Source organism: Mastigoproctus giganteus, chromosome 14 (genome assembly GCF_048544385.1).
Source record: "Mastigoproctus giganteus isolate SK-2022 chromosome 14, ASM4854438v1, whole genome shotgun sequence".
Lineage (NCBI taxonomy): Eukaryota > Metazoa > Arthropoda > Arachnida > Uropygi > Thelyphonidae > Mastigoproctus > Mastigoproctus giganteus.
Genome location: NC_143588.1, coordinates 103,278,161 through 103,294,102, shown reverse-complemented (window position 1 = coordinate 103,294,102; position 15,942 = coordinate 103,278,161). Strand labels below are relative to the sequence as shown.

The 15,942-nt window shown below is 35.6% G+C and overlaps 1 protein-coding gene across 1 annotated transcript in view; it reads right to left on the bottom strand.

Annotated features, from left to right (window-relative positions):
- Positions 1-10,561: 10,561 nt before the first annotated feature.
- The window catches only part of LOC150075462 (solute carrier family 35 member D2-like protein), a 64,262-nt gene continuing 58,881 nt past the window's right edge, over positions 10,562-15,942 (bottom strand). The window contains exon 12 of the mRNA XM_090388687.1: positions 10,562-10,694. The gene's annotated coding sequence lies outside the window, so the exon portion shown is untranslated. The remainder of the gene's footprint in view (positions 10,695-15,942) is intronic.

The following is a 15,942-nucleotide window of genomic DNA, read 5'->3' as shown; positions in this document are numbered from 1 at the left end:
AAGGAAATTTATAGAGTCAGCCAAAAGTAAAACTACTCATCTCATCCCTTTAATAATGTCCAATCCTTTAAATGTTTTCAAACCACCCACTTCTATAATAGCAGATGGAAGTTTGCTCCAACAATCAATTACATTCTAACTGAAAGCAAAATTTCGCGCATCTATACAACAACCATCCTTCTTCAATTTAAATTTATGTCCATCATGTGCCACCCAAGGAGTGAGGACAGTATCCACATTTAGTTTAATCAATCCATTTAAACATTCAAATCAGGTCTCTTAGCAGGGGCATAGTCTAAAGACGCTGAAATTTACTGAACCCTATTCTTTGGAGTGAAAAAAACCCATAAAAGTTCCTCACGTTATTGATGGGATTCGAATCCGGACCTTTTACACCCGGTGTGGGGAGGACGGTGACGATGTCACTGTGGAGCATCGTCATCGGCATCCGCAGGGCCGGATTTTAATGTTTGTCGACCTTAGGCACTTTTATTCTGAAAAGTGGGAAAAGAGGAGTAAAATATTTCTTATAATAAATTGTATAAACTGTTGTCTCATGCTTATCTTGTTAAATTGACTTGTTTCGTTGACACGACGGCTGTATACAGTACATTGCATGCTACCTTCAGTTTTCTTATAGACAAATCTATGTCAAAAGAAGAAATTCGATCCAAAGCCATAGTATTAGCTAACACCTACTCTTCCGACTTAGAAGTAGACTTCGTTGATGAATTCCTATTGTTTTCGGCGCTATACAAGGATAAAACGTCTGTGGCAGAATTAATAAAGGCACAAATAAAAGATAAACTGATTACTAGTTTCCCAAACGTGCACATAGCTTTAAGAATTTATCTGTCATAATTGGATCGAATGCTGAAGGAGAGCACCGATTTTCTAAACTTAAGCAGATCAGATTGTGTATGCTCAACTATGAGCCAAGATCGCTTATCGTCATTGGCACTTCTATGTATCGAGAACGATATTACGAGTCATATGGAATTTGAGGACGTTATTAAAGATTTTGCTACGAGAAGTCGAAGCAAGAAACTTTTGTTATCTTAAGAAATGTTACAAGTAATCTAGATATTGACGATATTGTAGATTTTGTTTCCTTTTAATTTCAAGCATAATGTTGAAATTTTATAGTTGCATTATTTTGCAACTATAAAATTTCAACCTGCACTAGGCACAGTGCCTAATGAGAAATCCGGCCATGGCTACCCGCGCAGAGCATATCCGAAATGGCACGTCTGGTGGGATGCTCACAGTCAGCTGTGGTTAGTACCTACCGAAAGTGGTCCAAGGAGGGGAAACCCACGTTCCGCCGGTGATGTGTAGGATGACCATGGCTCGTCGATGCTCGAGGTGAGCAAAGGCTCTCCCAGATGGCACGTGGCAACAGAAGGACGACTGTGGCGCAAGGCGCCGGTAATTGGAATCTTGCTGGTGACGGGAGTGTCACAACACTCAGTACAACGAACCCTTGCGGAAAATTGAGTTGCATAGCCGCAGGCCACTCCGAGTGCCCATGCTAACCACGGTTCACCAACGACACCGCCTACAATGGGCACGCGAGCATCGAAAACTGGACTTTGAGTGATTGGAAGGTCGTTTGGTCTGATGAATCATGTTTCCTGTTGCACCAAGTGGACGGCTGGGTACGTGTGCGCTTACCTGGGGAAGTGATGGCACCTGGATGCACTGTGGGGTGAACACAACCCGGTGTAATGCTTTGGGCGATGTTCTGCCTGTATACCCTGGGTTCAGTCATCTATATGCCGGACTCTCTGACATCTATTACCTACCTAAACATCATTGCTGGCCAGGTACACCTTTTCATGGCAACGGTCTTCCCCTCTGGTGGTGCTGTCTTCCAGCAGGATAATGCACCATGCCACATCGCCAAGATTGTTCAAGACTGGTTCACGGAACATGAGGAAGACTTCAAGGTATTGTCCTGGCCTCCAAATTCCCCAGACATCAATCCCATCGAGCATCTGTAGTTTGTGTTGGAACAGCAACTCCAATCTGCAGCATCTCAGCCATGGACCTTACAGGAGTTAAAGGATCTGCTGGTTACGTGTTGGTACCAGACCACAAGACACATTTAGAAATCTTGTAGCATCCATGCCTCGCCAGGTACGAGCTGTTTTGGCTGCACATGGAGGACCAACATATATTAGGTAGGTGGTCATAATGTTTTGGCTCATCGGTGTATGTAGTCAGGGCCTATGGGGAGCACTCTCCATAAAAATAGCAATGCAGTAGTGACCCAGTTAACCACTCAGTGCCACATGGAAACAGCAAGACCAATACCCACATAGATTATGGACCAGACTAGCTGATATATGTTATAGTCATTATGGATACCAATGCACACTGTGAGATAAAAGGAACTGCATCTTGGATGGGTGCAGTACCAACACTGGACCACAGATGTGTAGATATCTGTTGCCTGCTCTGTTGAATCCCGTTTTCAACATTATCAAGCTGATGAGCGTATCAGCATTTAGAGAAGCAATATGCCATGGCACCTGGATGTACTGTTGGTGTTTAGCTGACTGGAGGCAGTGGTGTTATGGTTTGGAGATTGTTTTTGTGGTGTCTTGGTTCCAGTGATCACCGTTAAATCAATGGCTCAATGCCTTTCTATTGTCACCAGCCAAGCACGTCACTTCATGATGACAGTACATCCAGATAAATCTGGTATCTATCAACAAGACAACATACCATGCTACAGGACTCAGCAGGTCGCTAACTAGCTTCAGGAGCACAACAATGAACTCTGTTTTCCCATGGTCACCCAATTCAAATGAGCATATTTGGGACCTACTGGAAAAGGACATTTGATGCTAAGACTATCTATCTGACAATATGCAGCATTACAATGTGATCCAGTGTTTTGTAGTCTTGATCAAAGACTAAGGTAATTTTCTTAACATCCGGCACTTTTTTTCAATGGTGAATTCTATCCAAGACTACTCCATCCCTTTAGCCTCAGCTCTCTAGAATAAACAGATTTGATTCTTCATTCATCAGCAACTCCATCAAGTTAGCCACCACCTTCAATCTTGACCAGATGTCTGGATTCACAAGGTGTACAGAAACAGTATTTTAGTTTCAGCCACATCAAACTTTATCTCCAGTTTCATTAAGCTTGTTACATTTTTATTTTGTTAAAGTCACATTTGTTTTATACATTATAATTATCCATAAATTTACGTTAACTTCTCTGGCTTGACTGTACCAGATGGGGAGAAAAAAAGATTTTATATACCACATGTACAACATTACCACAGGACACACTGCAAGACCCTGTGGAGTCTATGCCAAGATGTGTGAAGACAGGAATAAGGTGGCATTGAGGTATTTGGTCACTTGCTAATGGAAGGCAAACCAGCGTGAAGGGATGTACCCATATTAACATGACAATACTATAATGCACAATTTGCAATGACTAGGACTGAAGAGAATATGCAACTATTGGATCCCCAATCTTAACACCCATTAGTGATCTGTGGGATTAACTATAGAACAGCATGCCACCCAATGTATGGATACCACCCAAAATTGGTTAACTACCATCATGAAAAAGGCGTTTAAGAGATTTCTTAAAATCTATGCAAAATAGATTTAAGAATATCCAGTATTCAAATCCAGACTTGTTTGAAGTAATGAGTAGGTCATCATCAATAAGATGTTTATATTTTTGTTTTTAAGTCTGACTTAAAGACAAAAATATATGGTTATTCGTACTTCTTTAGGTTATTATAAGTGGTTTGAGTACTTGGATCTTAGCCTAAGGTAATAAGAAAAAAAGTCAATCTGAAAGCTGTTCCCCATCCTTGTCAAATTCCTCAGGGCCTGTGGGGAGCTTTTCAACAGATTCAATTCTTTTTTTTTTTTTTTTTTTTGCATAGTTTTCTGATGTCTTGTTGATATTGTTTGGGGGGGGGGGGATGTTGGTATATTGAGCATCTAAAATAGCAAATATTGTGATTTGTTTGCTTTTTCTGAAGAAACACTTGAGCCAGCTTAATAAATTTGATGAATCTGAAACTGATTAAAAGACTGACAGAAAGAGATGTCAGAGTGCTAATCAGAAAAACATATTTCAAGAACAGTACATCCATTAAATGAGGAACGTTAGATTACATAATACTGAGTCAACCTGGTGTGACATGAGTAATGGAACAGCAAAACTAAGAGTAGGAGTTTGCTACATACCTAATAAATGCATCACGTGTGATGATATACCAGCAACTTGAGTGGGCAAGCAAATAAAAATCTTATAGTGGGAGGCATGTACATGTCAAGCACCAAAGCAACCAAGGCTATGAGGTTACAGTACATAGTCTTTAAATTGCATGTATTCTTTGGTCAATTTGCTTGTTTTGCAGACAAAAAAACTGGAGTTTTTGGGAGAAAAATCATGAAACACTCTCCTGGGACCAACTAACTCAGCCACAGTGTTAAAAAAAAGCTCCATAAAAAGGGTCCCTGACCTTTCCACATCCTCCATATTTGGTGGTCACGGGCTCGAACCCCGGTCTAATCAAGAAGTGTGTGCTACGCACTGCTGCTCCTGCCCACGGAGGCGCCATGTTTTAAAGTGACACCAAACTTGGCACTGACTAATACATGCACTGTACGACCAGCCACATAGCTGTAATTTGCAAGGGCAGTTCAATACCCAATCAGGAAGTTTACTGAATATGCAATAGTGCTAAGGGTGAAATGTCACCCTCTTTTGTGTGGATTCTTAAAAATAAATGCAATTGTTAATATGAGTGCCAGTGTTTTCGTAAAATATTTCATGACAAAAAAGCTCCCGGATTTAAACATTCAGTGCAACTATTTTTGAATATTACCTCCTGATTTTTTTTATCAGTAAATAATACCATACAGACTAAAAAGATTTTCACAATTAGAGGTTATTCATAAAAAAAATCTGCAAACTAAGTGGACTGCTTCAGTGGGTTTCACAACTGAAGTTTTAGATGCTTTCAGCACAGTTGAAGATTAGAAGATATTTTACACTGAATATCTTTTTACTGATCAGTCATACTTGCTTTATGCATATCAAATATTACATCCATAAGTGTATTCATTTTCTTATTATCGTCATCAGTAATTCAATCTTGTGACTGGTCAGTTCCTCTGATGAGCTGGCTTCATCTTTGTCTCTCCTGTGCCGTTTGTTTTAGTTCCTCAAAATTTTGAAGTCCTGCTTCATCCACCAACTTCCTGATGAAGGAATTTTTTGGTCTTCCCCTAGGATGTTTTTCCTCCATGGCATCCAGAAGCAAACACTATGTCGAATCACGTGGCCCACTCATTTGAGTCTAGTTGATCTTATCTAGAATTTTCCTTTGTTCTTAATACTCCCACATTTGACACTTTTTCAGTCCATTTAATTTTTTCCATCCTGCACCAGCACATCTAAAAGGCCTCAAATCTCTTTGTAAGAATCCATGTCTCTGCTGCATATAGTGCCATTAACCAGATATACGTTATCTTCTTCCTAATTTCCTGTGACACCATGTAATCAACGAGTTTATTCTAGAAAGATTGTTTTGCCATTGCAATTCTTTGAATCTCAGTTTGACAGATACCTAAAATAATTATATAATTATAATAAACTAAAATGATCTACCTGTTCTATTCTTACTCCATCGATCTCAATTCGGAAGGAAATTGCCTTTTTACCACTCATTATTACCTTTATTTTCATTACGTTTATCTTCATTCCATAATTCAGTGCTTTCTTATTTAGTCTTCTGATCATTTTCTTATAAAAATTATACTTTTATGAATATAATACCATTCTCAATAAAATATTTCATTTTTGTAAAGCACGTAATCAGCTCCCACAATATTTATAATGAAACTGTGTATAAATATTTTCTTCACTAGCATCAAAATATTCATATTCTTTTGCAGGATGTCCTTGCACAGAACATTTTATAAAATAACAAACAAATGAAAAAACAGTTGCAGAGTATTTGTGCTATTAATGTTCTCGGCAAATGTAATAGCAGAATATCAAGTTTCTGTAAACACTAGTAAAAGGTTATCACATAAACAGCAACTGCTTTCACGAGACTAGCGCAGTCTCGTGAAACACTATCACGAGATCGTACCAGTGTTTGGCATAAAGCACGACTGTTACAATAACCCAACTGAGCTTGAACCATTTCTTTCATGGCTGGCTGCCGTCATGGGCAAGGACAGCCCGTCCCCCCCCCAATTAGTATTAGTGGCAGTATATTTTGCCCCATGCTTGGAAAAACTGCTCAAGACGCCATAAATAAGACTATATCGGTGAAAAAAGCCACACTTTTGGCTTTTGATTGTGGGTTTTCTCTATTGTTACATTAAGTTAATATAAATATAATCTTGAAAGCATTTAGGTTCTCAATAAATATCACATCTAACAGAGTTAAGCATTTAGATGTTCTGTTTTGTATTCAAATATGCTTCCAAAAAATAATCTGAAATTATAAAAAAATAAAAGCAGTTTTATAAAAAAAAGTGATATGTCTGTATATATTCATAGGTTTTTATATATTTATTTTTATACATTTTTTATTCAGTCATTTATTTATTTTTTGCCTAGTGCAGCAAAAGCCTGTGGTTTCCTTGCATTATTTGGCTAATACAATCAAGCTTTGGCCAATAATAAAGATAAACCAAAAGCTGAATGAGGAAAATCTTTCTTTACCCGATCAAGTTTTATATATTGGATGTGGAGATTTTCTTTCTCTGGTTCATCACATGTGATTCAGAAGAAGAGAAATGAATGCAAAAATGTGCTGTTACTTTAAAGATCTTTAGCCAGTGCTAAGGTGTTGATTTTGAACCATGGCCATGCAGATATTCATAATTCCAAACTGTCACCTCAAGCAACTTCAGCAGCAGTACAGGGTAACAAATCATGTCACACAGTCCACACATCAGATAGACTGCAAATGTGTAGCATATGCTCAAGGAATGGTTTCATGTAGACAGTGCTGTATTCACAGCTAAGTCCAGCCAAGATGGTAAGGCCTACTTCTTGTGGTTTGAACCAAGATGCAGACATGATTCCATACACAAGTTTGAACCAAGATGCAGACATGATTCCATACACGAGTTTGAACCAAGATGCAGACATGATTCCATACACGAGTTTGAACCAAACTCATATGTTTAGAATCAGGCCTGATGTTTACCATGGCACCCCAGAGAATTCTGACTTGGTGGCATTGTGAAAATTCCACATAGAAGGTGAGGAGGGGGGTTTAACCTGTATCAGTATAACAACATGCAGTACACAACTCAGTAACATAATGTTCATTTTGGCAAGGCAAATTTGCTCCGTGACTGATATATTAGGGAACAACGCAAGTATAACGTGATTTTTGCATTGGCTCATGCGCAATTTTGACTGCAAGTAACACCAGGTGAATGCAAAACCCAGCACCAAGCTGAACATAGCGAGTTGCGTAGCAATACATACAAGTTTACAAAGCTTAAAAAATGTCAAACGTCAAAATGTGCGAGAGCTATATTTCCCATTTACTGTAGTTCTATTAGTTGGAGACATACTCTTTGTCATTTGCTGTATTCACAAGATAATAGTTGATATTGTAGGCTGACTCATGTTTTCAGGAGCTCACATTTTTTTGTTTGAACAGAAATTTTGTGAGATGGGATAGCATGAGCAGAGGAGCACATTTCTGTAGGTCACTACCATAAAACAATAATGGTAATTTGCAGTTCACGGTTTATTGGGCTTTTCCGTTAGTGCAAATCTAATTATAAGCAGGTAGTAACTCATTCGTATTGCATTTGCGATAATACCAATAGCTGGAATTCTGTAGATTTTTACGTTATTATGGTGAATGTGTTTCCCTTTCCATGAAATCTCCAATCATATAAAAAGCATAAATAAATTTTCAGAATCTTCTCTTCATTCATATTTTTTAAGCTTCATACTTTTTACTCTGTATTTCACTTGTGCATGCCGTGTTTGTCGTTATTGATTGCTTATCTTTATTACTGTTCTAAAATTTTATAATCCAAAAAAAAAAAAAAAAAAAGTCAGTGAACATAAATATCAATTAGTATGTATATATTACAGTGTTATATTCACTCTAATATTTATTTATTTATTAGAAATTTAAGATGTTTAAACCTGTGTTAGCAATTTTATTGGGTTTCTAACTTTTTTTTTACCAGACTGAACATTTTTTGAGTGCTTTACCCCTATCCCTATTTTTCCCATTACCCCTGTTGTTTTTAATGTGTGAAATATGTGAAGATTTAGGAACACAAGTACCACGTTATAGCAGAACTGACCATATTTGGCTTTGGCAATTTACTGGAAAGAATGCCCTTTTCTCTGTTTTCCAAAATTATTGGAGTAAATCCACATTTGACATTTTTGCCAACCTTTTTGCTGATTTCATTTCTAAAAAGGGCAAAATAAAATTTACAATATACTACTATTAACAACGAAAACATGTGCATTAGAAAGACTGGGTGAAGCAAACCTAATATCATTGCTTTACTAATGAAAAACGTGCACACATTATGATTACGATTTAGCCACCAAAGAGTAGAGCCAGACATGAATGTTTCAACAAGTAGCAAAAGTTTTATGTGGCATTTATTAATTGCTGCAATTTATAGTGAATATTCAGAAATATTTTATTAAATATTATCTCCTATTTTTTGGTATTTTATTCAATATGAAATAAATATAGATATAAGAAAAAAATATTTTCACAACCTTCAGCAAATCCAACGGTAACCCATGTTGGGACCCACAGGTTGGGAATCATTGCTATCAATGTTGAAAACAACTAGTACTCTGTATTAGTTTCAGCTTATGTAATTGGCAAATGAACTGGCTGAGAAGCCCCATCCCAAAGCTGAAAGACTCCATGTGATAATAATTCTCACATCCACCAGACATTAAAAACTTATTTTTGGATAACATTCTCTGTTGTTAATTTTCTAAACTTAATTTATTTGATAAATTGATCCAAATATTCATGAAGGGAATTTTGTTTTCCCCAAAAACTGGTTTTTTATTTGTTCATTTATGTTATTACACTAGTCTGTGTCTGCTTATTACTTTTCTACTGTACAAATTTTTCAATCACTCATATGACACAATCAACAGTTCAAAATTCAACTTATTACTACAGTAGTGCCTACTTTTAACAACATATGAATGTACTTGATGTTTAGATAATTAATTAAGAATACTGCTAAAAGTGATATTTATATGTTTGCCATAAAAACTAACTGCCTCCATAGCCAAGTGGACAGGACTGGGAGTGCAGTAGCACACGCTCTTTGAGTAGACCGGGTTTCAAGCCCCTGACTGCTAAATATGGTCGATCTGCCAACCTGCACTGGACCAGCATGGCAGATTATGGTCCATTTCTCTCGGCATGAATTGTTGAGGAGGCTTCCATCTTGCAGTGGGTTGATAATGGCTGCGGTTTACCCACATTTTTTTTTTCTCTCATCAATATTACATTAAAACAAGCATCCAATATCTTAGGGAAAGATAAAGCAGTTGGCTTTGACTGAAAGTAATTTTACATATGAAATTCTCTGTTACACGATTTATGTCATTAAAAATGATGTTAAAAGTTGGCTTTACTGTACAAGTACTGGGGATTTAACAAAAAAGTTTGAAAATTGCAAGCAATTAGTTCAAAGACCAACTGCAGTTAAGAGTCACAATTAAACAAACAGGAAATTCAAAAATGCTACAGGCAAAATGCAGTCATAAATGTATGTGTGTGTAAATGGCACAGCCAAGAAAATAATAATAAAAATATACAGGTAAAATTAGGCACTTTAATAATAAAAATAAACTTTGTGCATGCAGGTCAAATCCTCAATAACCTCGACTTTATTTTTAAACACAAACTATACCCTATCCTTATCAAATAAAGAAGAGATATCTATTTACCTCTTAGCTTTAGATTCTGGATCTATTAATATTTTTAAACAAATTTTGGATTATTATTTATCATATTACAAATTAAATAAAATTCATCATGCACATGATTAAGATAAAATGCACATGATTAAGAAGTAGAAGCCTGTAACAATGCAAAACTAACAATGTGCAATTACAAAATAGAACAATATTTAATTGAGCAAATTTTGCCTTTTTTTGATTATCGTGCAATGTCTAACAAAGTTAAGTTCAAAATTCTAATTATTAAATATAACTGCAACATAAAAAAGATAAAAACCTATGTAATCAAATCCCCCCCAAGTTCTCTCTCTCAAAAAGATAATATATACATAAACAGTATATATAAAGAAGATAATTTAAATAATAATAGTGGTGAGGTGGACATAAAATACATGTAAATAATTAAGAATCCTACATAATTGCAATAATGGCAAAGAATATAATAATAATAAAAATTCAACATTCTCTCTACCTTACGACTTGTCTATAAACACCAAATAAATGTATAAATGATGGTAAAATGCTGCTAGCACCCAAACAGTTTTCTCTATTAAACAAAAAAAAAATGCACATAATCCACATAGGAATTCCCAGCGATACTTCAGAAACCAAAGTGGTCCAAATACAAATGATCTCATATAGATCTAAAATATATAATGGTCCAGCCATGATGTATATGAAGTAATGGCACCATTTTATGGCACATCTGAAAAACACAAACAAATTCATTAATCGCAATTAAAATAAGCTTAACTTATAAACATCTAAATAAATTTCATAAGTTCAATTTTATTGAAGCTATATTTTCACAAGATGTAACTTATTTTTTATATGGTGACTAGGACCATCCACATTAATACTATTGTGACATTGCTGGGCTAATCAGCTATCGAATATATCTGAATTATGATCTAATATGCCAAGAGCACAAAGCAATGAACTGGCTTTGTGTTGGGAGTAAGTCACAGTTCACAGCAAGTTATAAACAAATATTTCAATAAAAACAAATGCAAATGTACCAAAGTATTACACTACTGAATGCAACTAAATATATCTGGTATTGCAAAAACATCCTCAAAAAATTAATGAGTTTTAAAATTGTTAACAAAATATAGTTAAAAATTAAATGTGTTTTTTTAATCACTTTTCATTTAAAAGTATTTTAGTAATTTATTTTTAAAATGACCACATTAACATAAAAATAACCATTTTCAAATGGTTATCATTTTTATATTAACAATATCGTCACTTCAGTTATTTAGCAAAAATAATAAAGTTCCAATATTAAATTTTAAGGTATTTCAAGCAAACTTTCATTAAAAAGCATTCACAAATACTTCATAAAACAGGAAATGTGGAAAAAAAGTATATTTTATTATGTATTAACAGACTAAAACTAGTTTTTAGTTGCTTTTTATAACACAGTAAAACGTTTATCACATAATATTTCAACCAGAGGCATTCAATTTTATATCTCGAGAATATGACTTAAGTGAGATCTTCAAGATATCAGAGGTTTTACACACAAACTGACAGCTGAAATACCCCCTCTACATTGATTGCAAATAGCAAATTTAAGTTTTTCTTACAAAATGCCATTCACACCCCTTTCATTGACTAATACACTTTCCTCCACATTATGTTAGCTTTCTTTTTGAGTCTCGAAGGGTCTGATCCCTTCGACCACAAAAATCTCATCACGGCAAATTATTTTTTTTTGTACTGATAGTGCTATTCACTATCAGTGCAAATGGACAAATGGAGCTGACATGATTACACCTTGACTATACAAAACAGTGATTACAGGCAGCTAATGCATTGGGGCATTAGCAACATTGGGGGCATGTTCTGATACAAGGGTATTAGTATTATTATTGATGCAATGCAAGAAAACAAAATTATATGGCATCAGCCAAAAAAAAAAGGGGGGGTGACCAACACTTCCCAATCACCTGTCCATCCTTTCTAACGACTACAGCTTGTCTAGTTCTTGTATGAATTTATTCAATCTACAACACTTGATGGGAGTTTGTTCTAACAATCGAACACCTGCTTGGCTGAAGACTCCAGCCAGCAGGTGTTCAATTAAATTCAAAGGCAAATTTCTGCACATCTACCCTGCAACCATCCTTACTCAATTTTAATTTATGTCCCCTCATGCATGTAGACTAAGCAATTTGAAGTAGTTTGAAATGTAATTTGAGAGAGAAAGAAAGAAAGAAACACTATGAGAATGTAGATAGAGTTGTAGTGGTTATATCTGGTTTATTTGTGATGTGAATTTATTAAGGAAAGTTATAAGAAATGAATATGCATAAGTGTGCTGGTTTTCATTTCATTTCATTTCTAGTGTGCATTAGAAAGACTTTCTGCTGAATGTTTTAAGATATATTCCAGATGTTAAATTTCCAGATGGTAGTACAGTCAATCAAATGTCAGAAAATAATCTAATAAAGGTACTATGTCACTTACACACACTTCTCCAAGTAAATTTTTACCACTGTTTCAGAAAGCTAGAGGTAAGTCATTTTGCTCTTCTTAAAAGGAAGTAAAATTAAATGGACTTTAAAATTAAAGGCAAGAAGATAAATCTTTAGACAATGTATTTAGCTTCTTTGAAACTATCTTTTGTTTAAATAAAAAAAAAAAAAAAAAACAGTAGTGGCTTATCTCATAAAGGATGTCTTTATGTATTTAGTATTTGGAATGGCCACATGGTGCAAGGAAGCCTATGGCTTATGCCACACCAGCCAAAAAATAAAAATAAAAAATAAAATAAAATAATACGATTAAAAATGAAATAATAATAAAAAAAATAAGAGAAAAGGAAATAGGCAACCTATGCAGTTCCCTCCCACAGGTAATTATTCAGCTGACCTTTGAATTTCCCCAAACTGTCAGCCTCCACCCATGTAGGTAACTTATTCCAGTAATTTATAACTCACTGGCACATTGACAGTGAGTCAATGTGCATATTGATAGTCCAAGTATGTATTACAAAATGTGATAACCACCTTTCTTGATGACTGAGAGTTTTATTTTATCATTTTGATCATACATTTGGACAGATTGACCTTTGAAAAAAAAAAAAAAAAAAAAAATCTTCTCTAAGTATACTTGTTTTCTCTTACAGCTTAATTTAAATGGAGCTAGTGACACTTCATTTATTGTTGCATTGCTGTTTGTTAGAAATAAATTTTATTTGTTTTAAAGAAAGTTTATTTCTTTGATTTTGGGAAGCATAAAAAAAAAAAAAAAATGACACCAGTAATAAGTCTAATTTTAACTGAACCTGTCAACCCAAGGAATTGCTAGTTGAGTAAATTTGAAATGTGATAGCACATAACAGCATGTTGTAAGAGCACATTGGCAATGAATAATGAAAACAGCTTGACTTCTGTCAGTCATCTGTTAATTATGCTTGTAGAGGTCAAGTCAAGGCTAGATCTATCTTGGCTTGAACCCATTACAATGTTTGCAAATGTGGAAAAATCATGGATCCAAGTCCTGCAGCCAACTGATTGATCTAACAATAGGTCAATTGGTTGTAGGATATGGATCTGTGATTATCTGCCACATTTTAAAGTACATTCAATTGATTTTTCATTTCCTAATTACATACAAGGAAGCTATAATCGAAGTTCACCTACTCCACATATTTGCAAAAAAAACTAATTGATGGAAAGAATTCATACGTGAAAACACACATAAGACAATGCAATTAGGGATTATGCATAAAATATTTAGTTCCCAAAAATGTTTTACACAAAAAATCACCATTAATGATAGCAATATAATATGGTTGATAACCACATGTAGCTGTCACAATTATTTGTGCATAAACTCACCCAAACAACATTGTTATTTGAAACATCACATCTCTGCTCATAAAACTTCTTAAACAGCAATGTACTAGTGACACTAAAAAAGTTCTACCAGTTGAAAGGTTGTAAAAATTGTAGCAAATGGTGTCAGGGAAATGATAGCAAAAAACTGAACTATCTACAAAGCAAAAGCTGCGATCATTGACAGAAATGTGTCTCTAAACACCAAGTAGAAGACATTGCTGAATAAAAAGAAGATGCATCAACAAATGACCAAGACATTAGAAATATGGACAGGTCTGAATGTCATTTTGGCTTGTCACATGATATGGTTTAAAATGTTATCACAAATTCTACACTATTATTTGTCTAAGACTGGCAACTTCAGCCTGGCAGTTTCGTAAAATATTTTCAATTACACATATGAAAGTTGACAGTGAATGGCCATGGAACATTTTACTAACAGATGCAGCCAAGTGCCTCTTTGACAGTAGTGTTAACATCACAACCACAAATTTTAGCAAAATACAATCCCATAGTTCTCATCAGAGTTCACTAGCTGATGCGACATGTAGAGCTGAAACAAATGTATCAAGAAATGCCAATCAATCATTTTATTTTGGTTAACACTGTAATCTCAATTTTCCAACACCATGACTGTCTTCAGACAACTAATATACAAAATACTATTCCTCCACCCATATGGTGCAACTGCTCTGGACATTTTACTAAGGAGAGGATTATCAGTTGCAATTTCCCTATACCATGATCAATTCAGCTGTTGATATGAATACCATACTTGAATTTTTTGAAGTGTCTAGATTAGTAAAAGGGACACCTTGGTGGACTTGAAAATGAGCATCATACCAAATTACCAATGTCTTGCCAAAGTCTTTTATGCTATTTATGAAAAGAGAGTTCTTCAGTTTGAAGATGTTGTTGATTATAAACTAAAAAAAAATGCACTGAACAATTTCTTTCTTAATCTTGGTATAGTGCAGGGGTGACCAACTGAATTTGTGATGTGATCTACTTTTTTCTTCAAAATGTGCCGCGATCTACCACTCAAGAATTTCATTACACATGGTTAAAAAAGTTAATCAACACATATTGAAAAATGTTGTTTGTAAATTTTAAAATTAAATGCAATTCAGAATTCTTATTTTAAATTCATACGTATTTAAAATTTTAATTTATGTGAAGTTTGTGTCTTCATGTCATCTGCCAAGCTTTCAAAATCAGGGATATATACTGTGATAACCCCAGGGGCTCACATCTGGTGAGTATGGGCTTGGCAAACCCAGGGTCCTGAGCTAGATATCATCATTCTTCTCTTTCTTGGTGATTCCTTTCTAGTTCTGACTCACTCACTCAATCTCACTCTCTCTCTCTCTCAGGGTAACTTTGGAATTTTTATTTTGGCTGGTGCAGCATAAGCCTCAGGCTTCCTTGCACCATATGGCTAATAATAATAATAAAAGCCATAAACATCTATGCAGCTCCAGTACTAACATACTCCTTTGGGGTCATAGATTGGACTAACACCGAGCTAGAGGATATCATGCGAAAGACAAGAACAATGATGACCAAGAGCTGCCAACACCACCCGAAGTCAGCAGTGGAGAGACTAACAATAGCTTGGAAAGAGGGAGGAAGGGGCCTGATAGAGCAACAGAAAACAGTGATAGGTAACCTGAAGGATTATTTCGAGAACAACACAGCACCACTCCACCAGGCCATAAGGAAGATAGATGTGGTATACCCCACTCAACCTAAGCGAGGAGCCCCCTCGCGCCCAGATGGCACAAGAAACAAAGCTAGAAAGATGGGCAAAGAAGACACTCCAGGGCAGACACTACAATGACCTCCATCAAGATCACATCGATAACATTGCTTCCAATGCATGGCTCACAAGCAGGATGCTCTTCCCTGAGACTGAAGGATTCATGCTGGCCATCCAAGACCAGGTAATCAACACCAGAAACTATAGAAAATACATCGTAAAGGAGCCCGGGATGTCAGATGACACATGTCGACAATGCCGTCTGGCCTCAGAAATAATCCAACACATCACAGGGGGATGCAAGGTGATCACCCAGACTGAGTACGCTTGTACACATGACTATGTAG